This window comes from Pelodiscus sinensis, chromosome 11 (genome assembly GCF_049634645.1).
Source record: "Pelodiscus sinensis isolate JC-2024 chromosome 11, ASM4963464v1, whole genome shotgun sequence".
Lineage (NCBI taxonomy): Eukaryota > Metazoa > Chordata > Testudines > Trionychidae > Pelodiscus > Pelodiscus sinensis.
Genome location: NC_134721.1, coordinates 12981512 through 12996889, shown reverse-complemented (window position 1 = coordinate 12996889; position 15378 = coordinate 12981512).

Genomic DNA, 15378 nt, shown 5'->3' with positions numbered 1-15378 from the left:
GCTTAAATAGCTTAGTAATTTTTATATATTACACACATACCGTTTTCTAAACGATTGCTCAGAGGAAAATAAATGCACGGAATGAATACCTGAAATAGCTCCCCAAAAAAGGATAACGCAATTGTTATACAGAATTGTTTATTTGATACTGTATTTGTACTTCTTTAACAAATCTTCATAAAAAGTCACTCTAAAATGTAAGTAATGTGTCTTAGATACAATGAATCCAATCACCTACAGAGATGCAGTGTGGTGCATGTTCCTGTGAATTTAATGGTACAGGAGATAGTGCTATGAGCAATTAGAAGGGTTTCCATGAGCCCTGCAATAGCACCAGCAGGTCCCATAATGAGACAATGCTCTGTGATGAGTGGGACTAAAGAAGGACTTGAGCTAATGGAGATTGCCACCAAAGCCACATCCTTCATTTGGTAACTAGATTTTAAGTACCACAGAAGTACTGTATAAGTTCACAACTTACACAGTAACAAGCAGGAAAATTACCATGACATAACTAAAGAGACAAAGAGAATAGATGCAACTATGTAATAAGATAAAACCTCACTCAAATCTCCTCCACTATTTTGGATATTTTAAATGTATGTAGTCCAGCTTCTTGAAAACAAGCAAAAAGAAATCAAAATGCCACCAGAAGAACATGTGGAGGTTAATTAACCCTGGTTATTCTTGATCTAAAGCACAGGACTAAAATGATCTCCAAGATCAGGTCTCAGGAAGGCATCTCCCCCAGGGATAAGGACAATAGTGGTGGTGGGGATTCTTCTCACCTTCCCTGGAAAGCTGAGCTAGGATTAGGTTTGTGCAACATATTGAGCCCTGACTTGTAGATTCTGAAGTGGCTCTGTATTTGTGGATGCTCTCTGGAAAAGAGGTCACATAAAGCTTCTCTTGTCCCTGATAGGCTTGTCTCCCACCATGTGATCATGGAGTTTGGGTTTGACAGAGGACATTTCGCTTACACAATTTCTCCCATTCAGACAGACATTTTACCCATCTGTCTCCCTCTTCTAAAGCTATTTCTCCATGTGAATTCATTATACCAAAGTAGAATTTATAACAGATTCTCTCACCTTACCCACACAGTAGATGCACAAACAGTAGATGGACAGCCAGTCCCCCCTGCTGGGAATCATGTGCTGAATACATGCATGAAAGCAGCACAGGAGTCTTTTGGGGTACATCTAGACTACGTTCGTCTGTCGAAAGAAGATATGCAAATCTGGTGCTAATTTGCAAAACTTCCGATCGCGAGGGTTTTTTCGAAAGTTTAGATGGGTTTTTTTCACAAGAACGCCCCTTTTTCAGAAGAACCCCTCTTCCTTAAAAAATTAGGTGTACAGGGTTCTTTTGAAAAAGGGGGGATTCTTTAAAAAAAAAATCTAAACTGCTTTCACTTTCGAGAAAACCTCTTCTGATAATGCGATAGGAAGAAGATATGCAAATTAGCTCCAAATTTGCATATCTTCTTTCGACAGACGAATGTAGTCTCGATGTACCCTCATAGCTACTCATGTGTGGTTTAGAGTGGAGAGACCAGAATTGCTCTCAGGATCCATAATATGTAGCAAAGATGTATTAAGCATATCTTAGACCTAAGACCTTATTCCATCCCTTGCTCGTCAACACACTGGGATACACACTTTTTCCATGCTTGCTTATCAGCTGTGATGGACCCCTACCATGCTTTATGAAATGGACTTATGGACACAAATATACATAACTCAAAGATGCTTGGGACAAATTGGCTTATGTAACCTATCAATCTTAATGTCTTAACCTATTGAGTCTGTATTCTGGTGTATGTGTCATTCTTGTGTGTAAAGTTAGATATATGGTGTATGGAATGATTTATGGTTTTAAATGTGCAAATCAAAGGTGTTACCCTCAGATGTCTAGATAACCAACTGTAAACACCCTCTTTTGTCCTTTAACTCTCAGCAGTGATTGGTCTTAGGAAGTCACAAGTCCACCCCAACTGGTAGGAGCGGACCAAGTAATTGTCCATGGAAAAGTGGTATCTATAAAAAATAGGAAGCTTGGAGTTTCTTTGTCATTAGCTGGCATGGCACACTCAGGAGGATAATCAATTAGAATTAGCTTGGCATTTTCTGTTATTTTAAATTTGTAATCAGCTTTGCTCTACCCGTTTTCTCTTACAGCCTCTTAAATCCTACTGCTTCTACTTAATAAAATCACTTTTATTTACTATCTAGTCCAATGTAAATAATTGTAACCTGGGGGAGCAGTGTGTCCATTCCCCCTTTCATTATTAAAGGGGGCTTATCTAAATAATTCATTTGGGGTTCTGATCATATTTGGGGTGTAATATCCCAGGAAGCTGGGCCCAAAACTGCATTTTCCTTGGACCTGAAGAGTTTCAGTGTCTGCACTGAGGGACAGGGATCTTAGCTCTGTGCTTTGGCTGGGGGAGACCAGGGAGCAGGCCCAGCAGGACAGGGTGGTGAGAAGCCCCAAAGAGCAAGGATTATTGGTGGCTTGCCAGCACCCCAGGAAAGCACCCACAAGAGGTCTTATGTGACCTCACTCTGTGATATCAGCTGTCATGTGACCTAAGTCCTACCATTTCAAATTACATTTTTCTGTCATTGATAATTGTAGACTTCCAAGTCATCCTAGGTCTACTCCTCTCGTTGGATTTTCTGTCTCCTAACTGAGAGCCATAACTGATAGTCCATTATGATCCTTCATAACACATGCCCTAGCCATTCAGGTCTTCTCTTATAAATTGTTTGTGATAGTGACCTTGTTTTAGCCATTTTTCTGATCTCATCATTTGTTTTTCTTTCTTCATAACTTACTCCTAATATTCTCCGCACGTACTTATAATGAAACACTTCTAACTTCTGAGCATCTGTTTTCTTAAGTTGTGAGGTTTCACTGCCATAGGTTGCTATGGCTACAATGATGGCTGAGTAGACACTTAGTTTGTATGTAAGGATATGGTATTAAGTTTCCAAATGTTCCTAATTTTACTGAAGGCTGTATTCACTTTGCAGATCCTTATTCTTATTTCTTCAGAGCACCTGTCATCTTGGCTTATCGTGCTTCCCATCATTGATTTTGATGTTTAAATCCATATCTCCATTTACCATGCTTTTTACATTTCTTTACATTGCATCAGTCCTACCTTCTCCATCATTTCTTTAACTTCATTTGTGTATGCTTGAAGCCTTCTGCATTTTCATGTAGAAGAGTGATGTCATCAGTGAAATCTAGATTAAGCCATATTGGTTATTGTTACATCACTTGAGGCAAGAACAAGTATGGAGAGAGGAAGTACCTTTGTCTTACCCCTGTCTTAATTTCAAATGACTTACTTAATTTTCTGTCCATTTTAACACAATATTTAGAATTAATGTAAAATTACATTAATAAGTTTCATTGGAATTCTATACTGCCTAACAATTTTCCACATTGTATCACTATTAAATGTGTGGTTTTTTGAAAGTCTATGAAATTAATATTGAGGGTGCCTTGAAATTCATTCATGTTTTCAATAATCCTTCCAGAGGTGAAAATCGCTTCTGTATATGAATAACCTTACCTAAAGCCAGATTGCTCCTGGTGAAGAATTATATCCACTTTCCCTTTCATACCGTTTAACGCAATCATAGCTAAGACTTTTCCTGTAGCAGAAAGAAATATCACTCCTCTCCAATTCAAGCAGTTAGGGTATGTCTACACTACCACCCTAATTCGAACTAGGGTGGTAATGTAGGCAACCAGAGTTGCAAATGAAGCCCGGGATTTGAATTTCCCGGGTTTCATTTGCATCTTGCCGGGCGGCACCATTTTTAAATGTCCGTTAGTGTGGACTCCGTGCCGCGCGGCTACACGCAGCACGGACTAGGTTGTTCGGACTAGGCTTCCTAATCCGAACTACCGTTACGCCTCGTTTCACGACTAGTAACTACCGTTACTCCTCGTTTCACTCCTCGTTCATGGACTAGGTAGTTCGGACTAGGCTTCCTATTCCGAACTACCGTTACTCCTCGTTTCACAAGGAGTAACGGTAGTTCGGAATAGGAAGCCTAGTCCGAACTACCTAGTCTGTGCCGCGTGTAGCTGCACGGCATGGAGTCCGCACTAGCGGACATTTAAAAATGGCGCCGCCCGGCAAGATGCAAATGAAGCCAGGGAAATTCAAATCACGGGCTTCATTTGCAACTCCGGTTGCCTACATTACCACCCTAGTTCTAACTAGGGTGGTAGTGTAGACATACCCTCAGTTAAGTCTCTTGTTTTTGGAAACTTGATGATAGTACAGTGTCCATTCTTCTTGAACTGTCTGTATTGAAAATTGCAATGAAAGAGGTTATTCCAACAGCAGCAAATTCTTTTGCTACATTAGTATTGCCACTCTAATATCATACCACTTTGACCTTGATCACAACTAGTGATGCTTAAGGTCAATTTCCCCAACCTTGGTTATACCATAAGCCAGTGTTTCCCAATTTTATTTGACCACGGAACCCTTTTAAATTTGGAAGAATTTCAAGGAACCCCTACAAAAAGAAAACCCACCCAAGCACATGGACAGGGGAGTGGGCTTCCAGTACACCACAATTAGTAGTAATAAGATGTTAAATATGGTCATGAGATCACTATTCATTTTAATTTGACATATTTTAAAACAAAAATCACATTAAATGTGTACAAAAATAAAGCTAAAAAATAATATGAATTATATTGGCAGTTTTCAATGTGAAGAGTGGTTTTTCTTCTTTTCTTGGCAAATTCTTTTTATATTTGGTTTAAACAGTTACAGGTTTATTTAGAGAAACTTATAATCATACGGTTACAATGGCTATTGCTCTACTTCTTAACTGCTAGCAAATACAGGTCTTATGTGGTTACAAAGGAAGGAGGGAAAACAAAACACACCAAAATAATGGTACCAAAATGACAGCTTAATCTTTATAGAGCTCTAATGCTATACGTGCACAATGACAAAAGAAAAGGACACATACAGGTACAATTTTTACCCCCTTCTGCATCTCTCGATCCCAGCGTGTCAGGCGAGGATCGGTCACTCAATTCATCAGAAAGACGAATACGAGGCTGGGCGACCCCATGTGGACCTCAGGAGTCAATCACCTAGCCCGACCAGCAGGCAGTTGATGGATTGATACTCAAAGTGAGTGTGCTGCTGGGCCCATCTTTATACCCATGGGAGTCACGTATTCTCTTTCTTATCTATGATGCCAAATTGTGCTGGTTCATCTTTGTGACGCCAGCTCTTACAAAGGAGTTGTGAACTTAATTTACACTTGTAAGAGAGATAACTAAATTGGGAGTACTGGACATTCTTTACTCAGCAGAAGATTCCTCTCCCAGGACGGTTGTATGATCATATCAATATCGGTGCTAGCTAAGGGTAGTTTCTGCAGCCTCTTGGTTGACGATTGGTTTGATGGCCCTCTGATCTATGTTTACAGTTGTCCAGGGTCACGATGAGCCAGGATATCCGGGCCTTCTGTCAAGGCATCAAAGACTATGCTGATTTTATTGCTCTCTGTGCCCTGTGTGCTCTGAGGCATCTTAGAGGGGCAAGCAAGTTGGATATGGCAGGGGGTTCTTGTCTGGCTACAATAGTTTGAGAACCCAGTTTCACACAAGTATGTGCTGGCAAAAGGTAACAACTGATGAACAGCACATCTTGATAAAGATGAATATTCTTGATTTTGACATAAGTTGCCCCAAAATGTAATCAGAGAAACTTCTTTAAATTTTTATATTAATTGTCCATCTGAAGCAATTTCGATTAGGTTTTCATAATCTTGTGTAGAAAAACTGATTGGCTTTTCTGTTCAACTTAATGGATTTTGAATCTGGTTATTGTTGTCATTTATGGTTGGAAAATACTTAATAATGTTTGTATATAAATTGTGGAGATGATCTGCAAGGTCAGTGCGAATATCTTCATCAAGTTTTCATTCATTTTCTTCAAGGAAATCATTCAGGGTTGGTAAACAATCCAAATTATTTTGTCCTACACACAAGATCCAAAACTGTAGCTTCCATGACAATGACAAAATGTTATCTTTTGCATTAAAATATTTACATTCTTTCCTTGCAGAGACATATTTACTTCATTTAGTTTTGTAAAGATGTCTGCAAGACACACAACTCTCGATAACCACAAAAAGTTTGTTGAATGATCAGACAGTTGTAATTTGTGATCCATCAAATATGCGGAGAGCTCATGACGCAACTCAAATAATCTAATCAGAACTTTGCCTCATGATAGCCTCCTGACTTCTGCATTTAGAAGCAGGGCTGTGTGATGACTACCCATATCTTCACATATAATTTTGAACAGTCTTGATTGTAATGGTCAAGTTTTTAATATAATTAATCTGTACTGCTTTGTCCAACACATTTTTAAGAGAGGGAGAAATATTCTTAACTACCAGAGCGTGTCTGTGGAGAATGCAATGACTGCTGGTAAAATCTGGTGCTACATTTTTTATTCAAGTTACAACGCCAGCCATGTTACAGTTCCTACCATTGCTTTGGCACCATCACTGCACACATCAACACATTTTTCCCAGCTTATTTCATGTGTTTTCATAAAGTTATCGATACAATTGAATATATTCTCACCAGTCATATTGGTCTGCAAAAATTCATAAAAAAGTAAGTCTTCTTCAATAGAACTATTAAAATCATAACGGACAAATACAAACAAAACTGCAAGACCTGCAACGTCAGTGGACTCGTCTAATTGTAATGAATATGCATCACATAAATGCAGCCAAAAAATAAGCTCCTTCTCAATGTCAGCAGCAAGATCGTGAATACGACATGTGACAGTATTGTTTGATAGTGGCACAGCCTCAACTTTTTGACAAGACTCTTGATCCAACATACACATTACAATATCTTTTGAACATGGTTTTATGAGTGATTCCCCAATAGAGTGTGCTTCTCCGGAGAGCGTATACGATAGCTACCTTTGTAAGATGCCTCCGTTGCATTTTCATGATCAGATATGGCAATTTTGACATGAAGAGTTTATTTTTTTCACGCAATTCAAGCTTCCACTTAAATAACTAATGTCTTTATCTTTGTATTCCAAATTATTTGTTTCAAAATGTCTTTGCAATTTAGCAGGTACTAAACTATTAGATAATATTTTGTTGCATAGTACACACTGGGCACCTGGAGCATCTTCATTTTCATTGCTTGTGAATCCAAATGACAAATAGTCCTACAATACCTTCATTTCTTATTAGTTGGCTGTAATTTTTCATAATTAACTTGAACTGCCTCAATATTTTCCTTGCTGGTTTCAGGAAAAATATGAGAGTTTGAAGTACTCACTTTTTGCATTAAAGTTCTTTCTTTTAACCAATGGTCCATGAGGAATTTTGATATTAACTTGTATTCTAAAAGTCATACACGAGCCACACATCCTCACTGGGAGTATGGGGATTTCCACACCGTCACAGTGAGTAAAGGATTTCCTGTGTTATATGCCAGGGCATGTAATTGCACCACTGACTGATAGCAGTGACTGATGCTATCAGTCATCCCCCCCCCTCCCACCCCCACACACTCTGCTTTTACAAAGGGACCTAAGTAGCAGCAATAGCTGCTGGTCCTGCTTCTATTGATCAGCACAAGATTTCTCTCCCCCCATCCCCCACTGCCTCTCTGCATTTACAAAGGGACCTAGTAGCAGCAATAGCTGCTGGTCCCACTTCTATTGATCAGCACAAGATTTCTCTCCCCCCGTCCCTCACTGCCACTCTGCAGAGCGACAGCAGGGGAGAGGAGGTGTCTGAAAGCCTGGCGGGGAATCAGAGAAGGATCCAGAGTCTTTGCACACCAGGCTCCTCTCTGTCTTTTTAAGGGCAGGGGAGGGGAGCAATCGGGTTCTCGCAGAACCCTTACTTTCACTTGCGGAACTCCAGAGTTCCGCGAACACCATTTGGGAAACACTGCTCTAAGCAGCAAAGAAAATGAAGACAAAAAGGAACGGTATTTCAGTGGCACTTCTGTCTCAGGCATCTAAAAAATGCAGGTAAATCACTTATTGTGACAGGCAAAAATCACCCACTTGAATTCGTCATGCAGATAATCTAGTGGTGCACAGCACACCAGGAGACAACAACAGGCTGCATACTTAAAAAGAAAAAGCTTCTAGTATGTTTATTCCATCAGTTGTAATCAAGTATTTAGTTAGCAGCTCAGATTATCATCAGCCACAAAGGGCAGGATGGTTATCAGAAGATGTCCCTTTAAATAAACAACTAGCAATGTATAGTCCAACAGCAGTGTCTGGTCAGTGAACTTCCAAACACATGAGTTTATACACTGATTTTGCTTTATCATAATCTTAGTTTGTGAGTTTGGAGTAGGCAATGATAAATGATTAAGGATAAAACAAATGATTAGGGTTGTTTACATTTCAGTAGTGACCACTGTCCTGAGTGCTATTCAGAATATTGGTAATCACACCAGAAGAGGAGGAGAAAGGATATAAAGTGCAGGAAAAAAAAGTGGCCTGAGTGGTGATAAGCACAAATCTTGATACTTCTATATATTGCTTCTGTGAAGACTGACAGGAAGATTTGAGAGGAAGTCACAAGAGTGGGTAAAAAAGAGGGAAGATAGTGGGTAGACAAGATGGGAGGTAAGGACAGGGAGAATGAGGTTGGATCACTGAAGGGTTGCAGTGGTGGTAAAACGATGGGGTGGAATGGGACCAATGACCATTCAGCAGTTGAGGTAAAATGTACTGGGAACCTGAGTTTCAAAGTCTCCTCACATTATCGAGGAGGGGAAAGGAAGTATTGTTCAGGTATCCCAAAAGGAAAAGGCGGAGGGAAGGCCTACTCAACTGACCTGCTGTGTATCGACAGTAACAGACATTTCATTTCAGTTGGGAATTCAGGGATACCATGAAGTATATGGGAATCTCAGGTAGAAGTTATAGAAATATCTTTACTTATGAATAGCTAATGATTTTGACCCCTCTGCACCATCTAAAACCCATTTGGAAACTGTAAGTCAGTGGCTAGAGCACAAGATGAGATGGCACGAGACCTTGGTTCTATTCCCTGCCCTGCTGTTGCCTTGCAAATTACTTCGCGTCTGCGTGCCTTTGTTGCCCTGTGTGTGAACATGGGATAATAAGGCTAATTCTCACCTTTGTAAAGTGATTTAACACAGAAATATTTACCTGAGCATATGTCAAGGCTGATTCCCCACTCTGGCACAATGAATGCAGAAATGGAAGGCCCACAAAAACAACCCAATACCTGATCTCTACAGGCTTTGGTACAGAAACTCCCCCCAAAATCATAATGCCTGGATTTTGGGGACTCCACTGCCACCATCAAGTGCTTTTGAACCCACAAACAGGGGTGGACACTTGAAACCAACCCCAAGACACTCCACGCTCTTTTCTCCGGAGAGCTTGAAAAAAAAAAGAGAAAATACAAGTTGCAGTCTGTGATTGCCGTCTCCTCATCAGAGGCATGCAGATCCCACAGACAGATTTTCCAGGACACAGAAATGAACCAATACCAGGTTAATTTAAAAAAAAGAAAGAACTTTTATTATGAAAACAACACCCTAGTTACAAGCATAGATGGAATGGCTAGATGGTAAGAGCCACCAATTTGGCCCTGATTCCCCCATGGGCCAAAAACTTAGTTGCAAAAAAGATGAAAACCCATTTCTAACAGCACAGACATCAGATCCAAATTCCCAAACCAGAAAACAATAAAATCTGATGGATTTATCTAGACTTTACCCTACTTACACATTATGAAGAGTTTTTTCTTGGAGAGAGACATGTCTTCTGTCTCCCTCAGTATCTAGAGAGCAAAACTGGCTCAGAGACAAAGGAGGGAATCCAAACCCAAAAAATTCTTTGTCTCAGTTTGAAATCCCTATCTGAATTTCTATTGGCTGACTGCTACCTGGCTAGGTACAGTTAACTCCTTAGTCCCCAGGCTGCTGGCATCCCTCATGGCCAGGACAGCATATAATGTCTGATTTAAGTAATAACCTGTACTCAGGGCTCTCCAAACCTTGGACAGGGGAAAAATTCTCAGTAGAAACAACCTGGACTCAGGTTCCAAATACATAATTCTGAATCTAATCCCTTTTTCAAGAAATATGAATCCATGCCATTGAAAGGAAGGTCCTGATTCTGTAGGTGTCTGCAAGAAAAGAGACCCTATTAAAATCAATGGAGTTCCACAAGGTAATAGGTAGTACTGGAAACAAACTAACAAAAACATTCTTCCTTATGTTTAACTTTTAACAGGTTGACTTTCCAGGGGTGAAAATAGACGATTGCTTTGATATTCAAAGAATTGTATTTAAAGATGGCTGAAATAGCTTTTCATTAGCAGCTGGAATTCAGAAGTATTGAGAGATTAAATTTAATTCACTGTGGGTAGAGATTATTCACTTCATACCAAGAAAAAAAACAACAAAACTATGCCTCCCTCAGGTATCTAATTTAGTAAAAGGAGGCAATTAGAAGACTATTCCAGGGCCATCAATGTTTTCTGGTGGTAAGAGATATGTAGAGTTTGTTTCATGCATTGTTTTTAATTGTGCATAAAGGAAAAAAAACATCTTTTATTAGAGAGTTTCGCAGAGAACCATTTATCGAACAATAACAGCCAATTTTCCCAGGACTCCTATGGTGGCAAATGGGTCTTTCATTACGAATGATTCCAAATCAGTTTTGCTACTGCTGGATACTAATCTGCTATTCAGTTAAGGAAGTCCATAATGATTTGCTTATTGCCTGTCTCTAGAACCCACTGAGTATAATTGGAAATGCTGCGTCTCTGCAATCACCTCTCCTTTGAAACAATACCTCCAATCACTTCTTATTTCATCCGACTCCTCTGTGTCACCAAAATAACCTCGATGCCTCCTCCACATGGCTGATTAATTTCTGTTCTCTCCTATTGACTGCACATCAGGAGTTCTCCTCTTGGCTAATTCTTTAGCTTCCAGTTCCACTGTGCCCTGTGGGGTTCTGTCTGAGTTAACGGGGATCTTTCATGAAAAATCCCCCCTTTTATTGCTTGTGTCCTCTACTTCATCCTTTTCATTGTGTATTAGCTCACTGGTCCTCAAATTCTTGGTTTTAGATGGTGCAGAGGGGTCAAAATCATTAGCTCTTTCATAAAAAGGCATGTGTGGATGGGGAAGAGGGTGTTTTTTTGTTTTGTTTTTTTTGAAAGAAGAGGCCACCAGGAAAAAGCAGAAGTACCCTGGTGGCTACTCTGTCCATAGTAATCACAACTTAAATGCAAGATAGAGTCCACAGTGATTGGACGCTATCTTTCGAAAAAGCACATCGCTTTTTCAATGCGCTTTTGCTTTGTGGACGCTCTCTTTCGAAAGGTATTTTTCTGGAAGATATCTTCCAGAAGAGCTTTTTCCAAAAGAATCCTGAAGTCTAGATGTAGCCTCAGAAAGTTTAGCACCCATGTCCAGATAGGGTTGCCAAATTTCTGATCAAACAAAATTGAACACCCTTGCCCCAGCCCTTCTCTGGGCCCCCTCCCGCTTACACCATCCTCCCTCCTCCATCACTTGCTCTCCACTCACTTTTTCTCTCTCACAGGCTGGGGAGTGCTGAGATGAGTCCCTTTCCAGCTGTTCAGATGAAACCCAATATCCAGGCTAGAGGGAGACACCTGTTTCTGCCCAGATCTTCAGCTGTGAACGCTCCAGTGATTAAAGTGTTTATTGCAAGAATTTTGAAAAGAGGATGAAGGAGGGTCTCCATAACAACATTCAGACCTGTAGTTGGTCAAGTCTCATCCTCTGTCTGGGTATGTCTACACTACCCCGCTAGTTCGAACTAGCGGGGTAATGTAGGCATCCGCAGTTGCAAATGAAGCCCGGGATTTGAATTTCCCGGGCTTCATTTGCATGAAGCCGCCCGGCGCCATTATTAAATGACGGCTAGTTCGAACCCCGTGATGCGCGGCTACACGCGGCGCGGAGTAGCTAGTTCGGATTAGGCTTCCTAATCTGAACTAGCTGTACACCTCGTTCCGCGCGGCATGGGGTTCGAACTAGCCGCCATTTAAAAATGGCGCCGGCCGGCTTCATGCAAATGAAGCCCGGGAAATTCAAATCCCGGGCTTCATTTGCAACTTCGGATGACTACATTACCCCCGCTAGTTCGAACTAGCGGGGTAGTGTAGACATACCCTCTGTTGGGTAGAAGAGATCTGAAAAAGGCTTGGCCACCTATCAGGGTAGTAACTTAATCACTGAGCAATGGGAGAGTCTAACGTGGAATTCCCTCTGGGTATGTCTACACTATAACGTTAATTCGAACTAACTTACGGTAGTTCAAATTAGTTAATTCGAACTAAGCTAATTCGAACTAACGGATCCAGACTAAAAAAATAGTTCGAATTAGCATTTTGCTAATTCGAACTAGCATGTCCACATTAAGTGGACCCTGAACCAGGCTTAAGGATGGCCGGAAGCAGTGCCAGCAGGGCATCAGAGGAGGACTTAGAGCGTGGAGATGCTGTCTCAGGCTAGCCGAGGGCTGTGCTTAAAGGGTCCCGAACCCCACCCCGGACAGACAGTTCTCAGGGGTGCCCCGCTTGCAAAGCAGTCCTGGCTTGCAGTGCCTGGAGTACCCACACTGGGCACATCACAGCACTCGGCCATCAGCCCGGCTGTACTTGCCGCAGGCTGCCATCTGGGGAGAGGGGTAATTGGGGGGCTGCAGGAGAGCTTCCACCCCCAGAAGCCCGCAGAGCCAGCCCAGTCCTCCCCATCGGGGGTGCATACCCCATTCCTCCCTCACCTCCTTCCACTTACCCTTCCCTAGCCCATCTTCTTGATGTACAAAATAAAGGACAATTGTGTTCAAAAATAGAATCTCTCTTTATTGAACAAAACTGGGGGAGACTGGGAAAAGGAGGTGGGAGAGGGGAAGAGAGAGGGTGGGAGAGGGGAGGGCAACTAAAATGATAAGGGGTTGGGAACAGGTCCCATATGAAGAGAGGCTAAAGAGACTGGGACTTTTCAGCTTAGAAAAGAGGAGACAGAGGGGGGACAGGATAGAGGTCTCTAAAAGCAGGAATTGGGTGGAGAGGGTGCATACAGAAAAGTTTTTCATTAGTTCCCATAAAGAAGGACTAGAGGACACCAAAGGAAAGGAATGGGTAGCAGGCTTCAAACTAGTAACAGGAAGTTGTTCTTCACAAAGCAAAGAGTCAACCTGTGGAACTCCTTGCTGCAGGAGGCTGTGAAGGCTAGAACTAGAACAGAGTTTAAAGGGACGTGAAATCAAGTCATGGAGGTTGGGTCCATGGAGTGCTATTAGCCAGGGGGTAGGAGTGGTGTCCCTGCCCAAGGTTTGTGGAAGGCTAGAGAGGGATGGCACGAGACAAATGGCTTGGTCACTGTCTTCGGTCCATCCCCTCCAGGGTCCCTAGGGTTGTCCGCTGTCAGCAGACAGGCTACTGGGCTAGATGGACCTTTGGTCTGACCCAGGACGGCCATTGTAAGCTCAGGCCTCAGTGTCGGGGGTCACAGTGGACCACCTTGATTTTCATGCACACCTGCTCCTGGGTGGCCAGGCTGGCAGCTCTTCTGCCCTAGCCGGCCACTTTCCTGTGCTTAGTGCGGAGGTCGTGGACGAGGTCCACGATGTCCGCACTAGCCCAGGCGGGTGCCCGCCTCTTGCGGTCCCAGGCAAGCTCCCGGGAGCCGCCAGCCTGGTCCCGGGAAGAGGGGGAGGGCTGGGAGGCATCAGGTGGGTGGCTCGATCCGTGCCAGGTGCAGGGTCTGCTGGCTGGGTGCTGGCAGGCTTGCACCCGGCACGGGCACCGTAGCCAGCCCGTGCCCCTTTAAGGGGTCCGGGCCAGGAGGGGGGCAGACGAGTTTCCCTGGTGTTGGCCAGAGTGTCCACCAGGGAAACCTGGGGAGGGCTAGCCTCACACTAGTTCAAATTAAGGGGCTACACACCCCTTAATTCGAACTAGCTAGTTCGAACTAGGCTTAATCCTCATAAAATGAGGTTTTCCTAGTTCGAACTAAGTGCTCCGCTAGTTCGTATTAAATTCGAACTAGCGGAGCGCTAGTGTAGCACCTATTAAAGTTAGTTCGAACTAAAGTCTGTTAGTTCGAACTAACTTTGTAGTGTAGACATACCCTCAGTCTCTCTTGTTGGAGCTGTTCCACTGTGGATAAAATAATGAAATAGTTATTGGGTCAGAGAGAAAGCAAGCATGAGAATGACTCTATTAAAGGGGTGAACAACCTCTGGCTTAGGGGCAATGTTCAGTGTGTGATCCACAAGACATTTTGTTAACCATTGCCTGTGTGCAGAGCTGCCAGATTCTGCTGCTTTCGATCCATGTAGGGTTTTTTTTCCTACCAGTTTGACGAAAAGGACACACATTTAAAGCAAGGGCATCTGAAGTAAAGTGCATGCTGATTTCACACAGCATTGACTATGAGAGCCTCTGCTCCGGTTCAATTGGCACACTGCGCAAATTCTAGGTTTGCAAGTGCAGCTAGCAGAACTAGCCTGTCTCAGGAGACCATCTTGGATATGACCATCTTGCTGTCCACTGAGATAAAGGAGGGCCACTTGGATGGCCCACTCACTAGCCTAAGTTGTCCAACGCTGCTCTATTGTCTGGCGGTTACATCACTTACCAAGGGTGTGGGAACCCCAAGGACCAGTCCTCCTGCTCCAATGAATTGTTATTCCAAAATGAAACAGCTTAGACAGGAAAAACTGCGGTTGCCCCATAAAAGAATAACCCAATGCTTACGGTGCTCACCCGAGAGGGGACAGATTCCTGTTCAACTCCCATATCCCCCCAAAAGTAGAAAATACGTCTCTTTTCATTATAACCAATTGTTTCACATATTCTGCCCCTCTTTGTCCTCAGTGCCTGCCTTGTCATCATTGTCTTCTGAGGCACCAGGCAGGTGGACAATATGAGCTACGGTGCAACAATTGTATAATGTTGACTGTGTAACATGATGCAGTGCTAGAAATATAAACTTTACAGGCTAATGTTTAACACAAGACTTCCCAAGTCCTAAGGCTAGACCGTGATATAACCTCCTGTGAGCATGTGCCTTCCTCTTAGCAATAAAAAGGGGAGGGGGGGTGTAACATGAGTTAAGAGCTAGAAGACAGGAAGTTGCGGAATGGCCACAAGAGAGATGTTTGCTTCCAAAACTTTAAAATACTATCTCCAGAAAGGCACACTGGGGGAAAAAACGTCTATATGAAAGACACTGGGGAGAGCTAGTAAGGATCAACACGCCTCTGTGGGAGATATGCAAAATGCAGAAGCAGTC